Source organism: Mus musculus, chromosome 11 (assembly GCF_000001635.26).
Source record: "Mus musculus strain C57BL/6J chromosome 11, GRCm38.p6 C57BL/6J".
Taxonomy (NCBI): Eukaryota; Metazoa; Chordata; class Mammalia; order Rodentia; family Muridae; genus Mus; species Mus musculus.
In genome coordinates, this window is record NC_000077.6 from 48,818,380 (window position 1) to 48,824,490 (window position 6,111).

The following is a 6,111-nucleotide window of genomic DNA, read 5'->3' on the forward strand; positions in this document are numbered from 1 at the left end:
GACGCACCATATCCTCTGAGCGCAGCCCAGATTTAGTTGGGTACCGTGACTCAGAGCACCTCCAACTGAACAAACCATGGAGCAAGTCTGGTTTTAAGAAGTGAACGTAAGTCTGTCCAGTTGTAGCTTTAAGTACTTCCCAGTTGCCTCCTAGAATGTGTAGTTTCCGTAGTGTAGTGGTTATCACGTTCGCCTCACACGCGAAAGGTCCCCGGTTCGAAACCGGGCGGAAACAACTTTTAGACTGCGTTTTTACCTCTCCAAGACAAGGGCACTTTTGGACGTCAGTGACATTTTCATAATACTGTAATAATTAAAACTGGTAAAGCACGAGGCTCTTAATCACAAGCAATGGGTTCTTAAAACTACATGGGATGAACGTCCTTTAGAAAGGACAACGATTTGAAGCACTTTTGTGACCAAAGCAAGATAGTGAGTGCTATGCTGTCTTCACTATTACAAAGATGGACAAAGACCACTAATTTGGAAAGCTGGAAGATAAGTAAGAAATGGGTACCATTTGGCAAATTCCAGGAGGCTGATCATCATTAGCCAGTTCACCACCTATTAGATATGCCCAGATATCAGGACTAGCTGTGCTGGTGGCCAGCCTATGGCTAATGAGCCTAGGACCCCAAGAGCCTGAAGGCCTATCTCTGTGAGCTTCCAAACCATCAGTTAGGTTTGGACTTGCAGTTCTAGTCAGGAAAGCTGTTCCGTGTGATGAGAACCTCAACTCTAGCTCATATTTCTTTCTTTTTTCTTTTTTAAATTATGTGTTGCAGGATATCTGCTCACACTGTGAATCCAGAGATTGTGTTGTTTACTGAAGGAAAAAAGAAAGAAAGAAAACTTTTTCTAGTTGTGGTGTGGCTCAGTCCCAACATACACCTTTAATCCCTCTGGATGGAATATAGACACACCCTTAGCACACATCTTTAATCCCAGACAACGGAGGGAGGTAAAGTTAGAGGGTAGAAGGAAGCAGCCATGTCTGAAAGTGATGTCTAATTGGGTGACAGATAAAGTGAAGAATCAGAAAGATTTGACAGAACAGGGTCTGCCCAGCACTCATGAGAAGAGAGAAGAGAGGCTACATGAGGGGCGAGAAACAGAATGACATGAGAACATGCTAGACACAATGAACCAGAGAAGGAGAAGGAGACAGAAGACTAGAACAGATTGCTAGAGTTAATTTGAGGCCAGGCAGAGCAATTCAGGAGAAGCTGAGAGAAGTCAGATTGAATCGGTCAGCTTGGAGAGGAGTTTGGGCCAGAACAGCTGAGTTGAACCAGCCCTCCTGAGATCAGAAAGAGCTGGGAAGGGTGAGCTTAGTCAGCAGTACGTCTCAGAGGCTGAAAACATTCTAGGCCTAGAAAACAGGCTAGAAGCTTCCAGAAATAGGCCTAGGTTAGCAGAAGGAGGCAGTAAGCCTCGGAGATGACAATGACATCAGGTGAATACAAGTTACATTTACAGCAGCTTATTTCTATCCATACACAAAGTAAGACCATAGTCATAGCAACCTTTCAGGAATGTGTGTTCTTAGGACCATGTGAGGAAATCTGCCTGTTTTACAAGTTCTGACTAATTCTTGTTATGGTCACCCTATTGGGTAATACATCCATTCCTGAACCCAGCTGCACCTTTGACACATTTTTGAAGGTTGATGTTATCCTTTGTCTAGTACGTGTAATCAGTAACTTGATGTCATTGTCAGATTTGTAGTGGCCTGGTTTGTCTGTAGGGAAGACCTAGACAACCAATAAGTAAAACTGGGGTCGTATCTACAAGACTAAGGAACAGACTGTGGGCTTATCTCACTTGACATTAATGGAGAACTTCCTGGAGTTGAAGATATTCACGTTAGAGCTTTTCAAAACAAAAGAATACTTCTAGATTTCCTTATGTGCGGTGGCAAAGTGGAGATTGCAATGTGTAGGGCAACATCTCAGCAAAGACAGACTTGTAAAAATAACATTTATTCTCCTGTCATAATTGTTTCCTAGGCTTGCTGCCTCTGCCTGCTAAGCTAGGCCTAGTCCTGGAAGCTTCCAGCCTCCATACAATCTAATCTAGGCCTGGAATGTTTTCAGTTTCTGAGGCTTACTGGCTGATTGTCAGACTTGCCTGACAGGAAATCACCCTTTCTTGTTCTTGCTCATCTCTGACTGGCTGATTCAACTCAGCTGTTCTGGTTCAAACTCCTCTCACAGCTGACTGAGTCAGTCTGGCTTTTTTCTTGGCCTCTGAATTGCCCTGCTTGGCCTAAACTAACTCTAGCAATCTTTTCTAACCTTCTGGCTCCTTCTCGTCCTCTGGCTCATTCTGTCTTTACCTGTGTCTAGCTTGTTCTCTCTTCAACCTGTCTCTGTAAAACTCTCCCAGTAAAACTTCCTCCTTTGTTTTTGGGATTAAAGGTGTGTGCTAAGGGGCTGAGCTACACCACACCTAAAAACAGTTTTGGTTTGGTTTGGTTTCAGTTTTTCCTTTTGGGTTGTGAAGAAGTGTTTGAGTACACCACCCTGCCCCAACAACTACAAATTTCCTAGCTATCCATGGGAGCTCAGAGCGACTTAGGGAGACAGAGGTGGAAATAGGCAACTTTAAGTCCTGCCTGGGCAATTTAGTGAGAGATGACTTAAAGGTTGGTATGTTGGCAGAATGCTTGGCACTATGTATGAGACCCCAAGTTCAATCCCTAGCACCACAAAAGAAAAACACACACATGTATGTATGTATGTATGTATGTATGTATATATGTATGTATATTTATGTATGTATGCATACTATGATATGGCCATTGCCCTCTTGAATGCTGGGTAGCCTGATATTGGGCCCGTTAACACTTCCGTCATTAAGGGAGGGCTCAGGAAGCCCTAACATTCCCTCTTGTTCAAAGAAGGGCTGAGATGCTCCAGCCTGAGGGTGCGTAGGCAGGTGATGGTTGCTGGCTGCTCCAGCCTGAGGGTGCGTAGGCAGGTGATGGTTGCTGGGGAAAGGGTTCCTGAAACTGCCCGGCTTGTGCTGTCCATTTGTAATGGGGTTCGGTATTATTTATATTTGATTTTGGCTTCCCCAGCATGCTATTTGGTGTTTTGGGAGGATATGTCCTAAAGAACGGCGCATTGCCGGGCGTGGTGGCGCATGCCTTTAATGCCAGCACACGGGAGGCAGAGGCAGGCGGATTTCTGAGTTCGAGGCCAGCCTGGTCTACAAAGTGAGTTCCAGGACAGCCAGGGCTATACAGAGAAACCCTGTCTCGAAAAAGCAAAACAAACAAAAAACCAAAACAGTGCATTACAGAAAACGGCCTAAACAAGCCTCGTTCCTTTCATGCTATTCTGTTCCCGAGCACCGTACGGCGATCGTACATCTCATCTCTCTCTGGTATATTCTTCAGACACTCCTTTTGAAGCACCGGAAGATAAACGTGCATTCTTTTCCACCATCACCCCTCTGTTCTAGAAAGGACAGCACACTGTAGATACGTCTTTACATCTTTCCTCTCAGGAACATACAAGACAGGAACCCTGGTTTGTGTTTTGAGGCAGAGTCTAAGTAGTTCAGGCTGCCCTCAAACGTGCCATGTTTTTGAACTCCAGACCGCCTGCCTCTATGTTCTGAGAACCAGGGTTACAGGTGTGCACCACCATGCCCAGCTACAAATGCCTTTTTTATTAAAAACAAAAACAAAAACAAAACACAAACCAAATTATCTTCCGACACCAACAACGGCATAGCTAAACCATTGCATATTGGCAACTGAAACTAATAGTGATTATCATGACTTGTTTTAAAACCTTAGCCAGCCATTCACCTGGATTCTCTAAAGTTGCTGATGAGGAACACAGAATTCAGCTTCCCGATCCGTTCAGCAGCGATGGTAAAGACGATTCTAGGAGTCAAAGTGAGATAGATTACTGTAGAGACTCTGAACTTCTTGCACAGTTGCTTTCGTAGTCTTTTGCAGATTTAGGGCCATTATTATTATTATTATTATCATTATTATCATTATTATCATTATTATTACTAGACTTTTCTTAAAGGCACATGCCACCATCCCAGAACTAGGGAGACAGAGGCAGAGAGGGTTCAAGGCCAGCCTGGTTTAGAGAGTGAGTTCCAGGACAGCCAGACTTACACAGAGAAACCTTGTCTCAAAAAACCAAAAACGAAAAAAATATACATGTCTCTCCTATTAAAGAGGCATAGAGGGGGGCAAGCTTCTTCCTCCTTGCCCTCCCTACAATCATAGTGCTCTAGAGATTGACACTGGGCATAAATCAAGAAGCTCAATCTTGAATGACCAGAAAGGCTGTGATAGCCCTGAAAGGATGTGCCCAAGACACAAATGAATCTGAATCTTGGGAGACTGGCCATTGGTATTGCGGTGAGACTAGATGTGACTCTCCAGGAACGTGTCTCAAAAGTTTGAGAAAAAGAGGATGAACTGGGTCCTGAGGGAGAGATGTGGGGAAAGCAAACCCTGCCAGCAGTCTGGTAAGGGAAGGCAAGGCACCGCTGGATTAGTCAGTCCACTGGAGACCTCTGATGACCTCAACCGGAGACTCAAGCTAGCCCAGCTGCTCCCTGTGATGGTGGAGAGAGGACTCTGAGTCACAGACCCACCGAGAGACCCTGCCTTCCAAATCCTGACTGGGTATTCAGGAATGCAGTCTGAGTGTCAGAAAATCATATTCTGATTTTAACCAGTATTAGCCAATGATTACGACTCTCACATTTGCAAAACGCATATATAACGTTTAACATATGCTAACCTGCATCTCAACTCTATACTGAATGCTAAGGCTGATGAGATTCATCTTTATTTCAAAGGTCCTTCGTTGAACTTTTAAATTTTGGTAACACTTTCAGCTTTGCAATAAAGATTAGCTTGAAAGCTGATGCTTACTACTTTTGATTTTTGTCGAAAAATTATCTTAATTTTTCATACAATAATTTCTGAAAGCATATGTAAAATGATTTTTCTTGTGGCATTAGACTCCTTTTTCACTCCTCCCTCTGAATTGTCACTGTCAATTGAGCCTGGATCACGAGGACATTTAAATCCTCCCGCTCTCTTCCTCGGAATAAAAAAGCACAAATACAGTCAGTCGGTCATCAGTTGAAGTCACATTTACCTTGCCTGCTGCCAGACCCACCGTCGTCATTGCTATTTTAAATTCTTTCACTCGGAATTTCAAGAAGTTCCATGCCTTCGTGATACCATATCATTTAGTGAACAGGATCTGGGAATCTCAAAATGAAAATGCTGGGGGAAAAAAAAGGGAGCAAGAAGTGTCACAATTTCTCTTTTAACAAGTAGTGAGACTAGGTAGGTATGGGTTTCCGTAGTGTAGTGGTTAGCGCGTTCGCCTACCAAAGCGAAAGGTCCCCGGTTCGAAACCGGGCGGAAACAAAAGGTGAAAACTTTCTACGACTAGTGGATGTTTTAAATTTCATTAATTGATTGTTGGAGAAAGAGACAGAGAGGCAGAGACACCACACCCCCTGCCTATGCCTCAGGATGCAAGAAGTAGTCTTTTTGTCTTTAGACTCTGTTGTACTCAAAGAACTTGGAGTCCTAGCGGATCCAGCGCGACAGGTAGGCTGTACATCCACAAAAGGAAGCGCGTTACCAGAGCAGCGGTTTGTTTGGAAATGTGTGTTGGAAGTCAAGGCTGCGGAAGATGCCCACAGGAGAGGTGACCGCAGTAATAACAACCAACCACACACACACAGTGGATCGCAGCTCACTCAGGAACTTTTCCATCCAGCAAGAAGGATGCAGTGTCCTCCCGGTTTATCGCAATGCCCTGAATCAGCCACGGCTCGAAAGGAGGAAAGAAAAAACAAAAACAAAAACAAACAAACAAACAAAAAATAACAAGGAAATCGATAGAGAAATGAACAAGATGGGTCCTGCGACACCATTACGAGAAGTGTTGGACAAGTAGCGATTGCTGGCTAGGGGACAGCGGTAGGATGAGGCGGCTTGGTCACACCCGCCTCTGGTCCACATTGTCCCAGTGGTGTCTCCTTTGCTATCTCCTGCTGTACTCACAGGTTCCAAAACTACCCTGACTTCAGCCTCTCCGTCTTTGGTCA

At 44.4% G+C, this 6,111-nt stretch overlaps 2 non-coding genes across 2 annotated transcripts; both read left to right on the plus strand.

Annotated features, from left to right (window-relative positions):
• The first annotated feature begins 162 nt into the window (after positions 1–162).
• On the plus strand, positions 163–235 carry n-TVcac7. The gene has a single exon. It is a non-coding gene; the product is annotated as a tRNA-Val (tRNA).
• A 5,113-nt stretch (positions 236–5,348) lies between these two features.
• n-TGacc1 lies at positions 5,349–5,422 on the plus strand. Its single transcript has one exon. It is a non-coding gene; the product is annotated as a tRNA-Gly (tRNA).
• Positions 5,423–6,111: the final 689 nt, after the last annotated feature.